The sequence below is a fragment of the Delphinapterus leucas genome, chromosome 2, assembly GCF_059928025.1.
Source record: "Delphinapterus leucas isolate spDelLeu-1000000601 "Yukka" chromosome 2, BTC_Dleu_Yukka2, whole genome shotgun sequence".
Classification (NCBI taxonomy): domain Eukaryota; kingdom Metazoa; phylum Chordata; class Mammalia; order Artiodactyla; family Monodontidae; genus Delphinapterus; species Delphinapterus leucas.
This window is the reverse complement of record NC_143130.1, coordinates 70,964,118-70,988,861: the sequence shown is the minus strand read 5'-3', so window position 1 is coordinate 70,988,861 and position 24,744 is coordinate 70,964,118. Positions and strand designations below refer to the sequence as shown.

Genomic DNA, 24,744 nt, shown 5'->3' with positions numbered 1-24,744 from the left:
CAGAAAGATAACCAATTGCAGAAGATAACCTCTTCTTCCCTTTCACTTGGGGAGATTTGCCTTTTAAACTGGGAGGAAGCCCGACTGTGGCATGTGGGGTCTGGGCCTGCAGCTTTTCCCAGGCTGACCTCTCACCAGGTGGGCAGTCGCCTACCTACTGCACGTGGCTATCTACCAGAGTCAGCACCTGTGCTCTAAGGCTACAAAGGCACTGGGCGGTACCAAGAGCCTGCTGCTGCCCTGCTGCTTTTCCTGCTCCACAACCAAAGGTGCACATGTACTCCTGGAGCCCCCTCTCACTCCTTCAGCCAACCTGTCCAGTCTGTGAGGAACTCTCCAGCCCCAATGCCTGGATGCACCCCATCCAAGAACCAGGGGCTGTTTTATCAGGTAGGCCATGGAGGCTCAGAAGCTGAGAGAAGCAGATCCATGTGATGTCCCACACTGATGGTTTCACAGAGCCTGGGGTGTTTATTCAAACATCAACATAATTCTTTCTTGTGGCCAATGTGCTATAGACTCTAAAGCAGTTGTATGCAGTTATATAATACTCAGGGATTTTACATGTCATGAGGATACATGAGAGCTCTTATAAAATACTTTAGGCTCTTTGTACAAAAGGCATTATTTGAGTAAGAGAGTACTGATGCAAGAGAGCCCTCACTTCTATTACTGGAAATAACTTGGACTGTGGGTAATTTTCAAATCAGTTCACAAATCTCTCTCCATATTCCAATTCCACAGCTTATGTTTTTCCTTTGTTGGGCATTACCTAAACTTGGCAGGCCAAACTGCAATCCCTGAAGAATAATACAATACAATGTCAGTTTAGACACTTTATTAGACCAAAATGGTCTATTTAAAATGCCTCATTATTTACAGTGGCTGCCTCCAAGAAGGGGATCTGGGATGGACAGGAGTGAGAGGGAGCTGAACTAGTAACCGTATACCATAAACCTTTGTGTACCTTTTGATTTTTGTTCCATAATCATGTGTTTGCTCCATATTCATGTGTTTGCCTATTTAAAGAGATTTTTAAACGTTTAATGATTAAATGCTATGTGTATTTTACAATAAAAAAAAACCTGAATGTCTCAATTCTAGTAATGAATAAAATTATGGAAAAGTCCAAATAGTGGGAAGAAGACTGGGCTAGTGGTCAGAAAACCTGGATTCCACTCCTGGCTCTGCCCACCTTTATGACCTTGGATAAGTCAATCAATCTTTCTGTGCCTCAATCCTCTGATCTGTAAAAAGAAGAGGGTTGCTAGACATGGTTGTTAAGGTCCTTTCTGCTTTAGATATCTGTGATTTTATAAAGTAAAATGGCATTCTTTAGCTTGATAGTTAGCTCTGAATTAGGTATTTTAAATTACTTAATAGAAAAAAAAGAACCTTAAATGCCAGAATCCTTTTAAGGTCCACAGATGACTATGAGTTTATAATCAGGTTTCAGGCTAATGAAAGCTGGAAGAACTTTTGCTCAGTATTTTCTTATAAACAATGGAGAATTTAGTCAACTAATGTGAGTTCACTCTGTTCCACTGCTTATATATATATTCTTTTCTCTGTTCTACTGCTTATATATATATATATTTTAAACATCTTTATTGGAGTATAGTTGCTTTACAATGGTGTGTTAGTTTCTGCTTTATAACAAAGTGAATCAGCTATACATATACATATATCCCCATATCTCCTCCCTCTTGCATCTCCCTCCCAACCCCACCCCTCTAGGTGGTCACAAAGCACCGAGCTGATCTCCCTGTGCTATGCGGCTACTTCCCACTAGCTATCTATTTTACATTTGGTAGTGTATATATGTCCATGCCACTCTCTCACTTCGTCCCAGCTTACCCTTCCCCCTCCCCATGTCCTCAAGTCCATTCTCTACGTCTGCATCTTTATTCCTATCTTGCCCCTAGGTTCTTCATAACCTTTTTTTTTTTAGATTCCTTATAAATGTGTTAGCGTACGGTATTTATTTTTCTCTTTCTAACTTACTTCACTCTGTATGACAGACTCTACGTCCATTCACCTCACTACAAATAACTCAGTTTCGTTTCTTTTTATCGCTGAGTAATATTCCATTGTATATATGTGCCACATCTTCTTTGTCCATTCATCTGTCGATGGACACTTAGGTCGCTTCCATGTCCTGGCTATTGTAAATAGAGCTGCAATGAACACTGTGGTACATGACTCTTTTTGACCACTGCTTATATTTTAGGGAAGTTAGAGACACAGAAATTTTCACAATTAGAAAAGCAATTCATTTTTGTTTATCCAAAGCAGATTGCTCGCACATTAATGTTGTTAAGAAAAACCTGGATGTTTTATACACCTACGGTTTTAAAGAAACTCTCCATTCTCCCTAGTTCAATGTTTAGCAAAATTCTGCCCATGTGCACCCACTGTAACACTATTGTTCTCACAGAAAAGGATTACCGGAATCTTTTCTTGTTTGCCAGATTTTCCTCCCCAGGATTCAGGGCATGGAAATGTCATCCCCATTAAGGAGGGTTTATTCCTTTAGCAGGTAGTTGTTGAAATTGGCTGTAGCATCTCTGGTTTTACTGATACCTCAAAATACTACACTAGGAAGGAATAAATTAATCTACCTACTCAGCTGATTCTTCTGGAACTTCAGAGCCACAGAAAGGAGAAGCTGTTAAGTGATGTAAAATGAGTTATTCTAGAAGGAATAGTAAGTATACTAAACTCTGGTCCTAAAAACACTAATTCAGTACCGGTCATTTGCATAAAATTCTTCCAGGAAGTGTCAGAAACAAAACCATAGCCTCTAGAATAAAGGTTAGCAATGGGAAATTCTCAAGCCTTGTGGAGGAGCTTTTATTTTATTTTTCAATAGGAAGTTTCAAGAAAACTTGAAATATATGAAATATTTGGTTATCTCTTTACAAATCTAAAGGCACACTTATTTATCTTCTGCTGCAGAGGATTTATTATATTTTTTACAGAGTAAAGTATAACTCGATTAGGTGACTTGTTCAAAGTTACACAGCTAGAACCTGAACGTGAAATCCAGAACTCTCTGATTCTAATTAATTTCCATTAAGCTCACAGGTATCATATAAAGAGCAAAGAGACATTCAATGCTTGATATACAAATACTGAATACGACAACACAAACTTGGATTAAGTGCAAAAAGATATCTTTTTATTCATATAGTTCTCTTTTGTCAGTAATCCTTCATTACTTGCCTGGTTTAGACTGATGTTCAACTGAACTAAGATGAACAGCTGAGGACTGAATAATTAATCATATGCCACTTCAATGCCTCTCATGAATTTATCCCAGCCCAGCCCCGCAACTCCTGGAGGCACTGGTCACATAAAACTAGTGGCAGACAGGTGGTTAGGCCCCAGTGTCCCTTCACTGTCCCTCAAGTGTATGTAGACAAGGGTTTCTCAAATTCAGCACTACAGACATTTGAGTGTGTATGGGGATGAGGGGCAAGGGGGCGTCCTGTACATCCCCACCTATACTACCAAATGCCTATAGCACTGCCAATGTCCGCTGGGGAGAGGGGGGCAAAACTGCCTCCAATTGAGAACCACTGATATAGATCTAATGAGGACAGGAAATTTGGGGCTATAACGCTCAGGTTTTAAGTCATTTCTTGGAAGGATTTTTCAATGGAAAAATAATAAAAGCATTTAAGATTCTACCTTTACCTCCTGTCAGCATTACAAATATCCTCCCCTTACGCTGGGAAACTTCTCTAGATGATTTCAGCTCCCTCAGTGCCGTTTGCCTTGTTGTCCTTACTGTGCTAGTATAAATACTTATCTTGAGTCTATCTGCCATCCTAAACTATATCATAAACTCCTTGCAGACAGAGACAGGAGCTAAGGGTTCTTCCACCTTCCTCAGCTCCCAGCACAGTGCTAAGCGTACAGGGGGGATGCTGAGATATCTGCTGACAGCCCGACATGACTGTCAGACAGAGACTGCAAGCATTAGAGAAGGTTGGAAAATAAGCATATATTTTATCTCACATTCCACTTCTGTTTGACAAATGGAAATGAAATGTTTTTAAAATCACAAAAGAATTAGAACCAATCTATTCTCTTTTACTAAACTACTGCTTGAAAAAGGTAAAACTTTAAAGTATATTATTAAAAACAGTGCTTCTTTAGGAAAATAGGATTAAGCACTAAATCTGGCTCCATCATTAGCTTTGGATTCAGAAAAGTGAACCTCTGCTCTCCCTCTGACACCTGGGACACGTGCTCACAAGTCAAGAACTGTCTCTGCCAATACTTGAACATATAATGAACTTTCTGGTGACCAGAAAGTAACCAGACTATGTTTTTTTGCCCTTTTTCCTGATTGTAAATGATATGTTCATTGTATAAAATTTGGAAAATAGAGAAAAGTATAAAGAAGAAAACGAAATCACCAAAGATGTCAATTAGTACTTTGGTAAATGTCCTCCTATTCTTTTTTTCTGTGCATGCATACACACAAATTCTTAACAAACTGAATTAAACATCAGAATGAGTACTGCTTTTTACCAAAGTTGTAAAGGAAAGCTTTACATTAATTCCAATAATGGTTCCACTGTAAGTCCTATCTCCAGAGCCTGAAGCACCCTCTTGAAAATCCTCAAAGGAATGTTTACAATCAAGTCAAAAACCATTCAGAACCAAGTGTGGGGAATAATGAGAGTGAACGAAACAAAACTTTACCATGAAGAAAAAGATGACTTTTCTTATGTGGTTCATAGCCAGCTCTAAAAATAATTCCAAAGAATGACTACCTAAAATGTTTTGCAAGGTGGCCACAGAAGGAGGCCTGCAGTGCCTTCGTGGTGACTAATTTGAAGTGATTCCCCACCATTTGTTTGCCTATGGACAATTTTGTGGGTGATTTTTTAAAAAACAAAGTCTCATTATTTTACCCATACATTTATTGCCTTCCATCTTCTCTAATTTTTCACAATTCCTCCTTCCCTTTCTGCTCTTACAACATACACTTCTCCAAATTATGCACTCTACCTAAAAATGAATATGTATCTTACTTATTTTATTTTTGACCACAACATTCACAGTAAGACAACTGACAGAGATTATTCAAATCATTTTTTCAGTTCCACAATATTAGGTGCTGGGATAAAAAATGGGAACAACTCACTCTGTCTCAAGGAACTCAGTTCTGTAGAATGTAATGTTGATATAATTCTACTCTATCCTAGAGGTAAGGCAACTGGAGTCCAGAGACGTGATGCCATTTTCCCAAAATCACCCAGGCAGGAGACTTCCTTGGTGGCACAGTGGTTAAGAATCCGCCTGCCAATGCATGGGACATGGGTTCGAGCCCTGGTCCGGGAAGATCCCACATGTCGCGGAGCAACTAAGCCCGTGCACCACAACTACAGCCCGCATGCTGCATCTACTGAAGCCCACGCACCTAGAGACCTGTGCTCCGTGACAACAGAAGCCACGGTAATGAGAAGCCCGCATACCTCAATGAAGAGTAGCCCCTGTTAGCCACAACTAGAGAAAGCCTGTGTGCAGCAACGAAGACCCAATGCAGCCAATAAATAAATTTATTAAAAAAAAAAAAATCACCCAGGCAGAGACAGACCCCACTAGAACCTTCCTCATTAATCATTCTTCCGTTCACTAATTTGATGTTGTTTTATTTTCTGTGACATTAAATTCAAGTTTTTATTTAACCATCGCTTTTGTTTTTTTACTCTCTCTTAAAAAAAAATTATATTAAAGGTAGTAGCCATCTACGTTCTCAGGTGAGTAGCCCAGGTATCAGGTAGCCAGACAGACCTTGTGTTTTGGTACTCAATTCTTGACAATGCTCTGTACATCAGTTGCAAAGGATTCCCTAAAATGAAATCTGGGATTTCTGCCATGGTTCTTTGTTACCAAGTACATACTGAGGAACATACATTAACAGATGATCAATTCTTTTCATTTATAATGGGAAGGCATAGAAAACTACCATAAGAAAGAATTGTTTCTACTATTAATTCCACTTAATCCTTACCCACCTGCATCACTGGGTATTAAATATTATAATAGATAAACTGAAAGTAAATTGTCAGAACTTTTGAAATCCAATCTCCACAATTACTGCTTGCCACTTGGGGATCAACGTCACAACCCTGCAATATTTGATTAGTCTAATCACTCCTTCACTGATTAGAAATACTGAAAGACCACAGAATTTCCCTTCCTGGCCCTTCTCTCAGTGGTGGTATTTGTAAAAAATAAAACCAAAACCAACCAAACAAAAACCCACTGAACACCCAAGAGCCAACTAACCCCCCATGGTACTCACCAGTGCTCATGTGACAAAGCCTGGGGTAGGGGGTGGCAGCTTGGGGGTAATGTTAAACTGACACTCTAAACAAGGAAACAAGGACACTGTGCATAATGCTACCTTCCTATGTGAAACAATGAGTGACAACTTCATCTCAAACAAAACAAAACATGTCATCAGACTTCTACTAATCAACTTCTTTTCCTTGATCTTAAAACCAAATCTGAGAGCCACGGAGGAGAGCGCAGCAGCAGGCGTGTGGAGTGGAAAGCAGAGAGATTCCCGCACAGAGGATCGGTGCCGACCAGCACTCACCAGCCCAAGAGGCTTGTCTGCTCACCCGCTGGAGCGGGCGGGGTCTGGGAGCTGAGGCTCCGGCTTCGGAGCTTAGATCCCAGGGAGAGGACTGGGGTTGGAGGCGTGAACACAGCCTGAAGGGGTTAGTGCACCACGGCTAGCCAGGAGGGGGTCCGGGAAAAGTCTAGAGCTGCCGAAGAGACAAGAGACTTTTTCTTGCCTCTTAGTTTCCTCGAGGTGCTCGAGGAGAGGGGATTAAGAGCGCTGCTTAAAGGAGATAACAGAGACGGGCGCGAGCCGCGGCTATCAGCGCGGACCCCAGAGACGGGCATGGGACGCTAAGGTTGCTGCTGCCGCCACCAAGAAGCCTGTGTGCAAGCACAGGTCACTAGCCACACCTCCCCTCCTGGGAGCCTGTGCAGCCTGCCACTGCCAGGGTCCCGTGATCCAGGGACAACTCCCCTGGGAGAACACACGGTGTGCCTCTGGCTGGCGCAACATCATGCCAGCCTCTGCCGCCGCAGGCACACCTCGCACTCCGTACCCCTTCCTCCCCCGGCCTGAGTGAGCCAGAGGCCCCAAATCAGGGGCTCCTTTAACCCCGTCCTGTATGAGTGAAGAACAGATGCCCTCAGGCGAGCTACACGCAGAGGCGGGGCCAACCCAAAGCTGAACCCCAGGAGCTGTGTGAACAAAGACAAAGGGAAATTTCTCCCAGTAGCCTCAGAAGCAGCGGGTTAAAGCTCCACAATCAGCTTGGTACCCTGCATCTGTGGAATACCTGAATAGACAACGAATCATCCCAAATTGAGGAGGTGGACTTTGGGAGCAAGACAGATTATTTTTTCCTCTTTGTGTATGTATGTGCTTCTGTGTGAGATTTTGTCTGTATAGCTTTGCTTTCACCATCTGTCCTAGGGTTCTGTCTGTCCGTTTTTTGTTTTTGTTTTTACTTTAAAAAATTTGTTTCTTAATATTTATTTTTTATTTTAATACCTTTATTTTATTTTATCTTACTTTATTTTATTTTATCCTCTTTCTTTCTATTTTTTCTCCCTTTTATTCTGAGCCGTGTGGAGGATAGGTTCTTGGTGCTCCAGCCAGGTGTGAGGGCTGTGCCACTGAGGTGGGAGAGCCAAGTTCAGGACACTGGTCCACAAGAGACCTCCCAGCTCCACATAATATCAAACGGCAAAAATCTCCCAGAGATCTCCATCTCAACACCAGCACCCAGCTTCACTCAACGACCAGCAAGCTACAGTGCTGGACAACCCTATGCCAAACAACTAGCAAGACAGGAACACAACCCCACCCATTAGCAGAGAGGCTGCCTAAAATCACAATAAGGCCACAGACACCCAAAAACACACAGGCACTAGTCCCCTCCACCAGGAAACCTACACAATCCACTGAACCAACCATAGCCACTGGGGACAGACACCAAAAACAACGGGAACTACGAACCTGCAGCCTGCGAAAAGGAGACCCCAAACACAGTAAGATAAGCAAAATGAAAAGACAGAAAAACACACAGCAGATGAAGGAGCAAGGTAAAAACCCACCAGACCTAACAAATGAAGGGGAAATAGGCAGTCTACCTGAAAAAGAATTCAGAATAATGATAGTAAGGATGATCCAAAATCTTGGAAATAGAATAGAGAAAATGCAAGAAACATTTAACAAGGACCTAGAAGAACTAAAGAGGGAACAAGCAATGGTGAACAACACAATAAATGAAAGTAAAAATACTCCAGAAGGGATCAATAGCAGAATAACTGAGGCAAAAGAATAGATAAGTGACCTGGAAGATAAGACAGTGGAAATAACTACTGCAGAGCAGAATAAAGAAAAAAGAATGAAAAGAACTGAGGACAATCTCAGAGACCTCTGGGACAACATTAAACACACCAATCATAGGGGTCCCAGAAGAAGAAGAGAAAAAGAAAGGGATTGAGAAAATATTTGAAGAGATTATAGTTGAAAACTTCCCTAATAGGGGAAAGGAAATAGTTAATCAAATCCAGGAAGCACAGAGAGTCCCATACAGGGTAAATCCAAGGAGAAACACGCCAAGACACGTATCAATCAAACTATCAAAAATTAAATACAAAGAAACCATATTAAAAGCAGCAAGGGAAAAACAACAAATAACACACAAGGGAATCCCCATAAGGTTAACAGCTGATCTTTCAGCAGAAACTCTGCAAGCCAGAAGGGAGTGGCAGGACATATTTAAAGTGATGAAGGAGAAAATCCTACAACCAAGATTACTCTACCCAGCAAGGATCTCATTCAGATTTGATGGAGAAATTAAAACCTTTACAGACAAACAAAAGCTGAGAGAGTTCAACACCACCAAACCAGCTATACAACAAATGCTAAAGGAACTTCTCTAGGCAGGAAACACAAGAGAAGGAAAAGACCTAAAATAACAAACCCAAAACAATTAAGAAAATGGGAATAGGAACATACATATCGATAATTACCTTAAATGTAAATGGATTAAATGCTCCCACCTAAAGACACAGACTGGCTGAATAGATACAAAAACAAGACCCGTATATATGCTGTCTACAAGAGACCCACTTCAGACCTAGGGACACATACAGACTGAAAGTGAGGGGATGGAAAAAGATATTCCATGCAAATGGAAATCAGAAGAAAGCTGGAGTAGCAATTCTCATATCAGACAAAATAGACTTTAAAATAAAGACTATTAGAAGAGACAAAGAAGGACACTACATAATGATCAAGGGATCGATCCAAGAAGAAGATATAAAAATTGTAATGATTTATGCACCCAACATAGGGGCACCTCAATACATAAGGCAAATACTAACAGCCATAAAAGGGGAAATCGACAGTAACACAATCATAGTAGGGACTTTAAAACCCCACTTTCACCAATGGACAGATCATCCAAAATGAAAATAAATAAGGAAACACAAGCTTTAAATGATACATTAAACAAGATGGACTTAGTTGATATTTATAGGACATTCCATCCAAAAACAACAGAATAAACATTTTTCTCAAGTGCTCATGGAACATTCTCCAGGATAGATCATATCCTGGGTCACAAATCTAGCCTTTGTAAATTTAAGAAAATTGAAATCATATCAAGTATCTTTTCTGAACACAACACTATGAGACTAGATATCAATTACAGGAAAAAAATCTGTAAAAAATACAAATGCATGGAGGCTGAACAATACACTACTTAATAACGAAGTGATCACTGAAGAATTCAAAGAGGATATCAAAAAATACCTAGAAACAAATGACAATGGAGACACAACGACCCAAAACCTATGGGATGCAGCAAAAGCAGTTCTAAGAGGGAAGTTTATAGCAATAGAATCCTACCTTAAGAAACAGGAAATGGGACCACGGGCCGTGGGGAAGATGGCGGAAGAGTAAGATGTGGAGATCAACTTCCTCCCCACAGATACATCAGAAATACATCTACACGTGGAACAACTCCTATAGAACACCTACTGAATGCTGGCAGGAGACCTCAGACCTCCCAAAAGGCAAGAAACTCCCCACGTACCTGGGTAGGGTAAAAGAAAAAAGAATAAACAGAGACAAAAGAATAAGGATGGGACCTGCACCAGTGGGAGGGAGCCGTGAAGGAGGAAAGGTTTCCATACACTAGGAAGCCCCTTCGCGGGTGGAGACGGCAGGTGGCGGAGGGGGGGAGCTTTGGCACCACGGAGGAGAGCGCAGCAACAGGGGTGCAGAGGGCAAAGCAGAGAGATTTCCACACAGAGGATCAGAGCCGATCAGCACTCACCAGCCCCAGAGGCTTGTATGCTCACCCACTGGGGCAGGAGGGGCTGGGAGCTGAGGCTCTGGCTTCGGTCAGAGCGCAGGGACAGGACTGGAGGCCTGAACACAGCCTGAAGGGGTTAGTGCACCACAGCTAGCCGGGAGGGAGTCCGGGAAAAAGTATGGACCTGCCGAAGAGGCAAGAGACTTTTTCTTCCCTCTTTGTTTCCTGGTGCGCAAGGAGAGGGGATTAAGAGCGCTGCTTAAAGGAGCTCCAGAGTCGGGCACGAGCTGCGGCTAACAGCGCGGACCCCAGAGACGGGCATGAGACGCTAAGGCTGCTGCTGCGGCCACCAAGAAGCCTGTGTGCGAGCACAGGTCACTATCCACACCCCCCCTTCCAGGGAGCCTGTGCAGCCCGCCACCGCCAGGGTCCCGGGATCCAAGGACAACTTCCCCAGGAAAACGCACGGTGCACCTCAGGCTGGCGCAACGTCAAGTCAGCCTCTGCTGCCGCAGGCCCGCCCCGCACTCTGTACCCCTCCCTCCCCCCCGGCCTGAGTGAGCCAGAGCCCCCGAATCAGCGGCTCCTTTAACCCCATCCTGTCTGAGCAAAGAACAGACGCCCTCCGGCGACCTACACGCAGAGGCCAGGCAAAATCCAAAGCTGAACCCCGGGAGCTGTGCGAACAAAGAAGAAAAAGGAAAATCTCTCCCAGCAGTCTAGGAACAGTAGATTAAATCTCCACAATCAACTTGATGTACCCTGCATCTGTGGAATACCTGAACAGACAACGAATCATCCCAAATTGAGGAGGTGGACTTTGAGAGCAAGATTTATGATTTTTTCCCCTTTTCCTCTTTTTGTGAGTGTGTATGTGTATGCTTCTGTGGGAGATTTTGCCTGTATAGCTCTGCTTTCACCATTTGTTCTACGGTTCAATCCATCTGGTTTTTTTTTTTCTTACTTTTAAAAATAATTTTTTTCTTAATAATTATTTTTTTATTTTAATAACTTTATTTTATTTTACCTTACTTTATTTTATTTTCCTTTATCCTCTTTCTTTCTTTCTACTTTTTCTCCCTTTTATTATGAGCCGTGTGGATGAAAGGCTCTTGGTGCTGCAGCCAGGAATCAGTGCTGTGCCTCCGAGGTGGGAGAGCCAACTTCAGGACACTAGTCCACAAGAGACCTCCCAGCTCCACGTAATAACAAACGGCGAAAATCTCCCAGAGATCTCCATCTCAACACCAGCACCCAGCTTCACTCAATGACTAGCAAGCTACAGTGCTAGACATCCTATGCCAAACAACTAGCAAGACAGGAACAAAACCCCACCCATTAGCAGAGAGGCTGCCTAAAATCATAATAGACAGACATAACAGACACCCCAAAACACACCACCAGACGTGGATCTACCCACCAGAAAGACAACATCCAGCCTCATCCACCAGAACACAGGCACTAGTCCCCTCCACCAGGAAGCCTACACAACCGACTGAACCAACTTTAGCCACTGGCGACAGACACCAAAAACAACGGGAACTACGAACCTGCAGCCTGCGAAAAGGAGACCCCAAACACAGTAAGATAAGCAAAATGAAAAGACAGAAAAGCACACAGCAGATGAAGGAGCAAGGTAAAAACCCACCAGAACTAACAAATGAAGGGGAAATAGGCAGTCTACCTGAAAAAGAATTCAGAATAATGAGAGTAAAGATGATCCAAAATCTTGAAAATAGAATAGAGAAAATACAAGAAACATTTAACAAGGACCTAGAAGAACTAAAGATGAAACAAGCAAAGATGAACAACACAATAAATGAAATTAAAAATACTCTACAAGGGATCAATAGCAGAATAACTGAGGCAGAAGAATGGATAAGTGACCTGGAAGATAAAGTAGTGGAAATAACTACTGCAGAGCAGAATAAAGAAAAAAGAATGAAAAGAACTGAGGACAGTCTCAGAAACCTCTGAGACAACATTAAACTCACCAACATTCGAATCATAGGAGTTCCAGAAGAAGAAGAGAAAAAGAAAGGGACCGAGAAAATATTTGAAGAGATTATAGTTGAAAACTTCCCTAATGTGGGAAGGAAATAGTTAATCAAGTCCAGGAAGCACAGAGAGTCCCATACAGGGTAAATCCAAGGAGAAACACGCCAAGACTCATATTAATCAAACTGTCAAAAATTAAATACAAAGAAACCATATTAAAAGCAGCACGGGAAAAACAACAAATAACACAAAAGGGAATCCCCATAAGGTTAACAGCTGATCTTTCAGCAGAAACTCTGCAAGCCAGAAGGGAGTGGCAGGACATATTTAAAGTGATGAAGGAGAAAATCCTACAACCAAGATTACTCTACCCAGCAAGGATCTCATTCAGATTTGATGGAGAAATTAAAACCTTTACAGACAAACAAAAGCTGAGAGAGTTCAGCACCACCAAACCTGCTATACAACAAATGCTAAAGGAACTTCCCTAGGCAAGAAACACAAGAGAAGGAAAAGACCTAAAATAACAAACCCAAAACAATTAAGAAAAGGGGAATAGGAACATACATATCGATAATTACCTTAAATGTAAATGGATTAAACGCTCCCACCGAAAGACACAGATTGGCTGAATGGATACAAAAACAAGACCCATATATATGCTGTCTACAAGAGACCCACTTCAGACCTAGGGACACATACAGACTGAAAGTGAGGGGATGGAAAAAGATATTCCATGCAAATGGAAACCAGAAGAATGCTGGAGTAGCAATTTTCATATCAGACAAAATAGACTTTAAAATAAAGACTATTAGAAGAGACAAAGAAGGACACTACATAATGATCAAGGGATCGATCCAAAAAGATATAACAATTGTAAATATTTATGCATCCAACATAGCGGCACCTGAATACATAAGGCAAATACTAACAGCCATAAAAGGGGAAATCGACAGTAACACATTCATTGTAGGGGATTTTAACACCGCACTTTTACCAATGGACAGATCATCCAAAATGAAAATAAATAAGGAAACACAAGCTTTAAATGATACATTAAACGAGATGGACTTAATTGATATTTATAGGACACTCCAAAAACAACAGAATACACATTTTTCTCAAGTGCTCATGGAACATTCTCCAGGACAGATCATATCTTGGGTCACAAATCTAGCCTTGGTAAATTTAAGAAAATTGAAATCATATCAAGTATCTTTTCCGAACACAATGCCATGAGACTAGATATCAATTACAGGAAAAGGTCTGTAAAAACTACAAACACATGGAGGCTGAACAATACACTACTTAATAACGAAGTGATCACTGAAGAAACCAAAGAGGACATAAAAAAAAATCTAGAAAGAAATGACAATGGAGACACCACGACCCAAAACCTATAGGATGCAGCAATAGCAGTTCTAAGGGGGAAGTTTATAGCAATAAAAGCCCACCTTAAGAAACAGGAAACATCTCGAATAAACAACCTAACCTTGCACCTAAAGAAATTAGAGAAAGAAGAACAAAGAAACCCCAAAGTTAGCAGAAGGAAAGAAATCATAAAGATCAAATCAGAAATAAATGAAAAAGAAATGAAGGAAACAATAGCAAAGATCAATAAAACTAAAAGCTGGTTCTTTGAGAAGACAAGCAAAATTGATAAACCATTAGCCAGACTCATCAAGAAAAAAAGGGAGAAGACTCAAATCAATAGAATTAGAAATGAAAAAGTAACAACTGACACTACAGAAATATAAAAGATCATGAGAGATTACTACAAGCAACTCTATGCCAATAAAATGGACAACCTGGAAGAAATGGACAAATTCTTAGAAATGCACAACCTGCCAAGACTGAACCAGGAGGAAACAGAAAATATGAACAGACCAATCACAAGCACTGAAATTGAAACTGTAATTAAAAATCTTCAAACAAACAAAAGCCCAGGACCAGATGGCTTCACAGACGAATGCTTTCAAACATTTAGAGAAGAGCTAACACCTATCCTTCTCAAACTCTTCCAAAATATAGCAGAGGAGGAACACTCCCAAATTCATTCTACGAGGACACCATCACCCTGATACCAAAACCAGACAAAGATGTCACAAAGAAAGAAAACGACAGGCCCATATCACTGATGAACACAGATGCAAAAATCCTCAACAAAATACTAGCAAACAGAATCCAACAGCACATTAAAAGGATCACACACCATGATCAAGTGGGGTTTATTCCAGGAATGCAAGGATTCTGCAATATACGCAAATCAATCAATGGGATACACCATATTAACAAATTGAAGGAGAAAATCCATATGGTCATCTCAATAGATGCAGAGAAAGCTTTTGACAAAATTCAACACCCATTTATGATAAAAACCCTCCAGAAAGTAGGCATAGAGGGAACTTTCCTCAACATAATAAAGACCACATATGACAAACCCACAGCCAACATCGTCATCAATGGTGAAAAACTGAATCCATTTCCACTAAGATCAGGAACAAGACAAGGTTGCCCACTCTCACCACTCTTATTCAAAATAGTTTTGGAAGTTTTAGCCACAGTAATCGGAGAAGAAAGGAAATAAAAGGAATCCAAATCAGAAAAGAAGAAGTAAAGCTGTCACTGTTTGCAGATGACATGATACCATACATAGAGAATCCTAAAGATGCTACCAGAAAACTACCAGAGCTAATCAATGAATTTGGTAAAGTAGCAGGATACAAAATTAATGCACAGAAATCTCTGGCATTCCTATACACTAAGGATGAAAAATCTGAAAGTGAAATCAAGAAAACACTCCCATTTACCACTGCAACAAAAAGAATAAAATATCTAGGAATAAACCTACCTAAGGAGACAAAAGACCTGTATGCAGAAAATTATCAGACACTGATGAAAGAAATTAAATATGATACAAATAGATGGAGAGATATACCATGTTCTTGGATTGGAAGAAGCAACATTGTGAAAATGACTCTACTACCCAAAGCAATCTACAGATTCAATGCAATCCCTATCAAACTACCACTGGCATTTTTCACAGAAGTAGAACAAAAAATTTCACAACTTGTATGGAAACACAAAAGACCCCGAATAGCCAAAGCAATCTTGAGAACGAAAAATGGAGCTGGAGGAATCAGGCTCCCTGACTTCAGACTATACTACAAAGCTACAGTAATCAAGACAGTATGGTACTGGCACAAAAACAGAAATATAGATCAATGGAACAGGATAGAAAGCCCAGAAATAAACCCATGCACATACGGTCACCTTATCTTTGATAAAGGAGGCAGGAATGTACAGTGGAGAAAAGACAGCCTCTTCAATAAGTGGTGCTGGGAAAACTGGACATATACATGTAAAAGTATGAGATGAGATCACTCCCTAACACCATACACAAAAATAAGCTCAAAATGGATTAAAGACCTAAATGTAAGGCCAGAAACTATCAAACTCTTAGAGGAAAACAAAGGCAGAACACTCTATGACATAAATCACAGCAAGATCCTTCTTGACCCACCTCCAAGAGAAATGGAAATAAAAACAAAAATAAACAAATGCAACCTAATGAAACTTCAAAGCTTTTGCACAGCAAGGAAACCATAAACAAGACCAAAAGACAACCCTCAGAATGGGAGAAAATATTTGCAAATGAAGCAACTGACAAAGGATTAATCTCCAAAATTTATAAGCAGCTCATGCAGCTCAATAACAAAAAAACAAACAACCCAATCCAAAAATGGGCAGAAGACCTAAATAGACATTTCTCCAAAGAAGATATACAGACTGCCAACAAACACATGAAAGAATGCTCAACATAACTAATCATTAGAGAAATGCAAATCAAAACTACAATAAGATATCATCTCACACCAGTCAGAATGGCCATCATCAAAAAATCTAGAAACAATAAATGCTGGAGAGGGTGTGGAGAAAAGGGAACACTCTTGCACTGCTGCTGGGAATGTGAATTGGAACAGGCACTATGGAGAGTATGGAGGTTCCTTAAAAAACTCCAAATAGACCCACCATATGACCCAGCAATCCCACTATCGTCTTCCCCCTGAGAAAACCATAATTCAAAAAGAGTCATGTACCAAAATGTTCATTGCAGCTCTATTTACAATAGCCAGGAGATGGAAACAACCTAAGTCTCCATCATCGGATGAATGGATAAAGAAGATGTGGTTCATATAAACAATGGAATATTACTCAGCCATAAAAAGAAATGAAATTGAGCTATTTGTAGTGAGGTGGATGGACCTAGAGTCTGTCATACAGAGTGAAGTAAGTCAGAAAGAGAAAGACAAATACCATATGCTTACACATATATATGGAATTTAAGAAAAAAAAATGTCATGAAGAACCTAGGGGTAAGACAGGAATAAAGACACAGACCTACTAGAGAATGGACTTGAGGATATGGGGAGGGGGAAGGGTAAGCTGTGACAAAGTGAGAGAGAGGCATGGACATATATACACTACCAAACGTAAGGTAGGTAGCTAGTGGGAAGTAGCCGCATAGCACAGGGAGATCAGCTCGGTGCTCTGTCACCGCCTGGAGGGGTGGGATAGGGAGGGTGGGAGGGAGGGAGACGCAAGAGGGAAGAGATATGGGAACATATGTATATGTATAACTGATTCACTTTGTTATAAAGCAGAAACTAACACACCACTGTAAAGCAATTATACTCCAATAAAGATGTTAAAAACAAAACAAACACAAAAAACCACAAATCTTATTTACTGAGTGCCTCCCAAGTTCAAGGCACAGTACTGAGCATGATGCCTCTGTCATCTAATGATAACAAAGTACTTTGCAACTAGGCTTTCTGCTGTACCAGACAAAATGAAAGAGAAGACAACCACACTGGAGACCAAAAAGGAAGGTGGGAGTGGGGGAAATCAACTTTTAAAATTTGTCACATTTGGCATAAAGCACTGCCCCCTCAGCTTCTCTTTCACGATAGTAAGAGGACATTATCAAATTATAAAAGACCCAAATGATAGGTCTCCACAGCCGTAAGCCCAGCTTCAACAGGAGCTGAGGGTAACTCAAGTAGGCAGCTGAGATTTTACCAACATCCCTCTTCTTGCGTCACAGCCAGATTTCCAGGTAGAGGAAATGTGAGGAAAGACAGTATAGGGAAGGTTATACATTGAGCAAATTGATGTGGATGGAGACATCTAAAAAACCCTGCCAAGCTGTAAAGGCATTTCTAACCACTTCATTTCCTGGACCATTTGAAGTCTCTAATGTGTATGGTGGAAATGCTGACCTCTTTAGAAGTCTGACCTTTACAGTGCATACAATGACATCTGGGGATTTCCTCTAAGTTAGAGCTTAGTATGTACAACCAGATCCTTCCACTCAGTGTTTCTCAGCCCCTAAAAGAAAAACTGGTTTCCTTCTCTACTCATAACCAACACTTCTGACACCAGATGTGTGGTTTTTTTCCACACCAAGCAATTCTTCAGCTCTTGGAGGACACCAACTAGGTTTCCTACTATTTAACGCAATTCTGACACTAACTACCCGTTGTTAGCACAGAACCCACACCCACCCCCGCCCCAGGTCAAGGGCTCAGTCCCACAAGGCTGTCCCCCCACTCCACCCCCAAATTCAGACACCAACTGCAAGGCTCAGGTTGTCACCTATACTTCTGACCAACTGGCTATAAACTGGGGCTCCTCATGAACCCCTCCTCAGGTTTGATAATTTGCTAGAATGTCTCACAGAACTCAGTAAAATAGTTTACCTACTAGATTACCAATTTATTATAAAAGAATATAACAGGGGGGCTTCCCAGGTGGCGCAGTGGTTGAGAGTCCACCTGCCGATGCAGGGGACATGGGTTCGTGCCCTGGTCCAGGAAGATCCCGCATGCCGCAGAGCGGCTGGGCCCGTGAGCCATGGCCGCTGAGCCTGCGCGTCCGGAGCCTGCGCTCCGCAACGGGAGAGGCCACAACAGTGAGAGGTTCGCGTACCGCAAAAAAAAAAAAAAAAAGAATATAACAGGAAGAGCCAGATGGGGGAGATGCATAGAACAAGGTATCCAGGCATGCCACCCTCCCAGCACCTCAATGTGTTCACCAATCTAGAAACTCCAAATCCCACTGCTTAGGGGTTTTATTGGAAGTAAATGATTGATTAAATCATTGACCACTGGTGATTAACTCAACCTCTAGCCCTACTCCCCTCCTCAGAGGTCAATGGTGGGGCGGGGTGGCTGAAAGTTCCAGCCATCTAATCACTGGTTGGTTCCCCTGGCAACCAGCCTCCCATCCTCAGGGTCTTTCCAAAAGTCATTCCATTAACATAAACTTCAGTGTGGTTTAAAGGGACCTGTTATTGAATTAACAAAAGATGCTATTTTCACCTTTACTGTTCTCGAGTTGTTTTAGGAGCCAGGACAAAAAACAAATAGTAATTTATTGTATTACATTAGGAGCTCTGTGCCAGGAACTGGGGACAAAGACATGCCCCCTCAGGGTCTCTCTAGACATTTGTTTCCTAATTATGATACACCCTCCCCACTGAAATATTAATGTCACAGATATATCTATGTTTACACATTATATGCATATCTGTGCTTTATACATAAAAAGAATACATTTTTTGCCCCCCCAAGAATCAATTTTCACCCCTCTGGGGGTGGATAATGCCCTGTTAAGAATGAATGCTTCACCTGTGAAACAAGACATTGGTAGAGCCAAGAATATGAAACTAGGTTATTATAAGTTAACCCAGAAATTATATCTCTATATCAAGAAGATTTATAAATCTCTTTCTAGAATAATAATTTGCCTACAACTGTAGTACTATAATTTAACTTGTTTGTTTTTACAATGTGAAATTAAGTAACAGAAAGACATTAACTGAGCACATACTAGGCACAAATTAGTCTTAACTCAAACTAAAGAGAATAATCTGTTGTGACTCTAAGTGAAATAATTTAAAATAAACTATCTTTCACTATGTATAACTGGATAGTTATTACATTAACTATCCAGGAGCCCTATCTGTACTTTGGATTAAGTGCAGAACAGTGGGATAAAGTTAGTATCAACACTGTTTCAGACAGCCTTTTTAAAAGTATTTATTTACAATGCAATAAGTAAAAAAGTCCAAAAACTCAGATATGATCATTACTTCCTGTCTCTTTAAAATCCTACTCATGCCAGCAGAACACTTGGCTGAGGGAGTTCTATAGGGAATGAACTCATCTGGCTCTGCCAATAATTTCCCATGCAGCCTGGGTAAATTATTTAACTACTCTGTGTTCATTTCTCTAACCAGCCAATAATGTAAATCCACACACTGTAATGGAAAAACACACATCACTCCTGGGTCAGGAGACCTGCCCTCTGGTCTCACCTTAGCTACTGACTCATTGTTTGCATATGGGCAAGTCACCTCTCTTCCCTGAGGCCTCATTTTCCCCATCTGTGAAAGGAAGACGTCATGCCTGAGGCATGCATGGAGATTCTATGTTCTATTTAAATGCTTCTCCTGGCTAATTCACACACACTAGCATAGCAAACAAAACAATGCCACTTATTAAATTCTATAAAATTCAACAACATGTAATCTGTACAGCCGGTACAAGGCTTGGTAGAAAAAATATTGCATAGAAAAATATTGGGAAGTAAAACATGATTGCTCTCCAAAAAAAAAGTCTTAAAAGTTTAAGCCAAGTGCCTTCCTAACTTGAATCAGACACAACTGTCATTCATGAGAATTCATTGCAGTCCCTTATGAACCATTTCTATTTTCTGCCTGGATCACCTCTTAGTGTAATGTACTCCATAAATTACCTCCTGGGATTTAGGAAATCAACTCCATATTTACCCCATACATACCCTACACTACATATTCCAATTAAATCTCTTCTCAGGTTTGGTTTTTCCAAGCTCATTACTTTAGACAATCTCCATTCTTCCCATCCCCTTGATCACTTCAACAGCTCTGAGCTAAATCATTTGCACTGGAACTTTCTTCACCTCCTAGGAGGACTAGAAAGAAGAGTGAGTGATTACAATGAAAGCCGGTAATAGGGAGACACAGGGAAAATACATCGCAGAGAAAATTTTCACCACTGCTCTCAGCCCTGTGACACAAAGTAAAATATCCTTTCCCCAAACTACCAGCCTAAGATATTCTATCTGCTGAGAATTAACAGGACACTTCTCTGATTTCCCTATGCAATTAACTGCTTCTAGGACTGCTCCATAAAGTACTGAGGTATCTATTACTAGAAGCATTCAACCAAAAATGGTGGACAATCATCTAGCAAGGATGCTATAGAAACCATTCCTATACTGGATAAAACAGACTAGCTCAAAAGTTCCTATGAGTTTTCTATCTAAATGCATTAGAGAGATAAGACATCCTATCAATCAACTGGTAATGCTGGCTTACTAGTTAAAGTGATTGTCAATGGGAGCCAGGCAAATACCTCTAGAGGATGTGTGTAGTATCTGATATACACTACCCTACTCCCAGTGAGTCTCAGCTGAGAATCACTGGATTAAATTACTTCTAAAACCTCCTCTGAATATAAAAGCCTACTGATATTCTCACACAGACTGTATTTGAAGGCAAGTGCCTAAGACACTTTGCTACCATCATCCAACAGATCACCCAACCACTCCCCCTCATTTCTTCACAATTTTTTTCCAGCCGTGCCCTCAGCATGCGGGATGCGGGATCTTAGTTCCCTGACCAGGGATCGAACCCATGCCCCCTGCAGTGGGAGAGCAGAGTCTTAACCACTGGACCACCAGGGAAGTCCCTCTTCACAATTTTAATTACTGGCTCACCATTATTTTCTCCAATACTACTTCTATCTGGATACTTAGCAAGTTAAATATACATATTAATGTTCCTTCTAAGAACCTGACTCGTGGTTCATTAAAGTTCCATTTTACGGATGTTGTCCTCTACCAACTTCAGCCGTACGTTCCCATATTATTACCAACTACAACCCCTCCATGATCTCAATTTCGTGCATCCCACTCTCTGACCACCACCTATCTTTCCAGCTCACTCCCTCCCTTATAGTAGCTCAACCCAATTATTCTTCAACTCCACTGGGACCTCAAAACTATCACCTTTTCACTGACCCTCTCCCCAATGATTTTCTCTCTCCCTTTCTCACCCAGCTTAAATTCCATGGTCAATCATTATAATCATTCCCTTATGTACACAACCTAATCCCCTGCCTCTTGCCATGATACCCTTGCTTGGTAAAAGCACAACTGGTGATTCCATGGCTGCACCCATGTAGCTTAAGGTAGCTGGGGAAAAGACCCCCCACCCCGAACACTCATGCTGCCTGCCTTCACTTAAAATGTATCACGCCAAATTTCAAGTGGGCCCCTTAGTGCTGTCTGGTAGTCATTTATTTTTATCATTCTAACTTTATTTTACATCCCTAGGTGCATCTACTCTCTTAACTCTCCTAGATGACTTTCATATTTTCTCCTCTCTCCTCAAATCCTAATGCAACCTCCTTCTGCCCTCAGTTGACAACCTCGCTTCCTACTTCACTGAGAAAACTGAGGCAATCAGATGAAATTTCCACAGATTTCCATGCCACATCTCTCCACCCAGCAACATCTGCACCCACATACTCCCTTCTTGTCTCTTTCCACAGATCCACTTCCCCCCCCATCCACCGCCAACCCCTCCACTAGAGCCCGCCCTCTCTCACCTACTCAAGGATATCCCTCCAGCACTCTCTTCTCCTTCATCAGTTTTTTCCACTTTTTACAAGATCTTTCCCTTCAGCCTATGAACATGCTGCTCTTGTTCTCATCTTAAAAAAATAACAAAACTCAAGCACACTCTTCTCACTAGCATCCACCTATTTCTTTGCTCCCTTTTCCTGCAAAAATTTTCAAGAGTGGTTTATAGTCACCATCTCCAATTCCTCTCTTCCCAATCTCTCTTAAACCTACTTCAGGGCTTCCCTGGTGGCACAGTAGTTAAGAATCCACCTGCCAATGCAGGGGACACAGGTTTGAGCCCTGGTCCAGGAAGATCCCACATGTCGTGGAGCAACTAAGCCCATACGCCACAACTACTGAAGCCTGCGTGCCTAGAGTTCATGCTCTACAACAAGAGAAGCCACCGTGATGAGAAGCCCGTGCACCACAACGAAGAGTAGCCCCTGCTCGCTGCAACTAGAGAAAGCCCACGCACAGCAACGAAGACCCAATGCAGCCAAAAATAAAATAAATTTTTAAAAAAACAACAAAAAAACCCCTACTTCACCAAAACCGCTCTCCTTAAGGCCACTGATGACCTCTACATTGCTAAATCCAAAGGTCAATTCTCAGTTCTCATCTTACTTGACCTATGAGCGCCATCTGGCACAGCTGACCACTCCTTCCACTTTGACAACATTCCACTTGTGCTTCTGGGACCCTGCACTCTTGGTTTTCCTACCTCACTGACCACCCTTTCTCAGTGTCCCTGGCTGGTTCCTTCTCTTCTCCCTATCCTCCTCTTGTTGGAATGTCCCTCTGCTGAGTCCTTGGTCCTCTTTATTTACTTCACTTACTCCCTTGGTGATCTCATCCAGGCTCAAGGTTTTAAATGTTGTGCATGTGCCTCTCTTCCCAAACTCCACATACCTAGCCAACTAGCTACCTGATATCTCCACTTGGAAGTCTAGTGCCCATCTCAAAGTTAACATGACCCAAACTAAACTACTGATATGTCACCCTGCCCCTCAAAGTCTGCTTCACTGCAGCTTCCTCACTGTAGTTGATGGCATCCTACCCTTCAAACCGCTCAAGCCCAAATCCTGGAGTCCTTGACTGCCCTCTATCTCTCATTCCTCACATCCAACATCAGGAAATCATGCTGGCATGACCTAAAAATAGATCCAGAATTTGACCTTTCCTCACTCCTTCCATTGCTACAATTCTGGTCTAAGCCATCACTATCTTTCACCTGGAATACTGCAATCGCCTCCTAAGAGATCACCTTGGTTCCTCCTCACCTCCACCATCTATTCTCCACAAAGCAGCCAGAGTGCTCTCTTCAGACCTGAAGTCGTATCATGTTACTCTTCTACTTGGCAATAGCCCTGCAAAAGCTCCCCAGTTGACTCTGATAAAATGTGAAAGTTACTAAGATGGCCTATAAGACCCTAAATAGTCTGGTCCTCCATTATCTCTCTGACCTGCCCCCCTCCTCAACCACAGTGCATTCCTTGATATTCTTCAGGCGTGTTTTCTCCTTACAACCTTTGCTGTAGCTATCCCCTCTGACTGCTAAGCTCTTCTCCCTCTATCACACAGCAAATGCCTCATCTCCTTCCTCAAATCTCAAGCTCTTAAGATCTACCTTGACCACCCTATTTAATATTGCAATCTACCCAGCAATCTCAATACCCCTAACCTCGCTTTATTTTTTTTCATATCACTTATCGCTTTCTAATATATTGGACAACTTACTAATTACTTGTATTATCTATTGACTAATGTCTCCCACCAGAATGAAAACTCCATAAGGACAGAAATTTGTGTCTGTTTTGTTCACTGATGTATCCCAAGCACACAGACCAATGCCTGGCACATAGTAAGTACTCAATAAGTATTCTTCTGAATGAATGAGTAAACACTTGAAACCGGATCTTAAATTATGAACCGGTGAGAAATTTGAGGTCAACAGAAGAAAAACTTAAATGATCCAGCTACACCTAGAGTCTCAAGTGCACCCCAGACAGGTAGGTACTTATAAAGGCTGTATTATTTCTTTCTGATCTCAAGGACAGTTATTTAATACAAGCACTGGTGATCTTGTCATACTAGCCCGTCCTAGAAATAGGTACCAAGGAAGTATAGAGAACAAGGCCCACTATTCTCACTTTTGCCTCTAGGTGACTCTACACTGGGCATAGTCCTGTCTTTTTCCTCTGGCTTTGTAAGTCAGAGGAGTGACCTGTGAATATTACATGATTTAGGAATGGGAGAAAGCAAGTCAGTCAGAGGGTTAATGCAGCTTTCAAAATGCCTAGTTTACTCCCATGGATTAAGCACAGACTCTTACAAGTTAGAACTAGATGACTATCATTTATATCAGTGGTTCTCAACCAGGGCTGCATATATGAATTCCTGAGGTGCTTAAAAAATACTACAGCCACCCCTCCCTTCTAAGATAAATGGTCTGGGTGACCCCAGTCAGTACAGGTCATAAAAGCTTCACAGGTGATTTCACTGTGCAGCTACAGCCGTGGATGGAGACCAAGCTCATTTTCCAGATTAAAAATAAAGCCTAGAGAGAATCATACCTGCCTAAGGTCACACAGCTAAGTAGCAGTGTTGGGATGGGAAACTGTTACTTGATTCT

The 24,744-nt window shown here is 41.5% G+C and overlaps 1 protein-coding gene across 7 annotated transcripts in view; it reads right to left on the bottom strand.

Moving 5' to 3' along the window:
* The window catches only part of AAGAB (alpha and gamma adaptin binding protein), an 89,843-nt gene that overhangs the window by 14,945 nt on the left and 50,154 nt on the right, over positions 1 to 24,744 (bottom strand). The window lies entirely within an intron of this gene.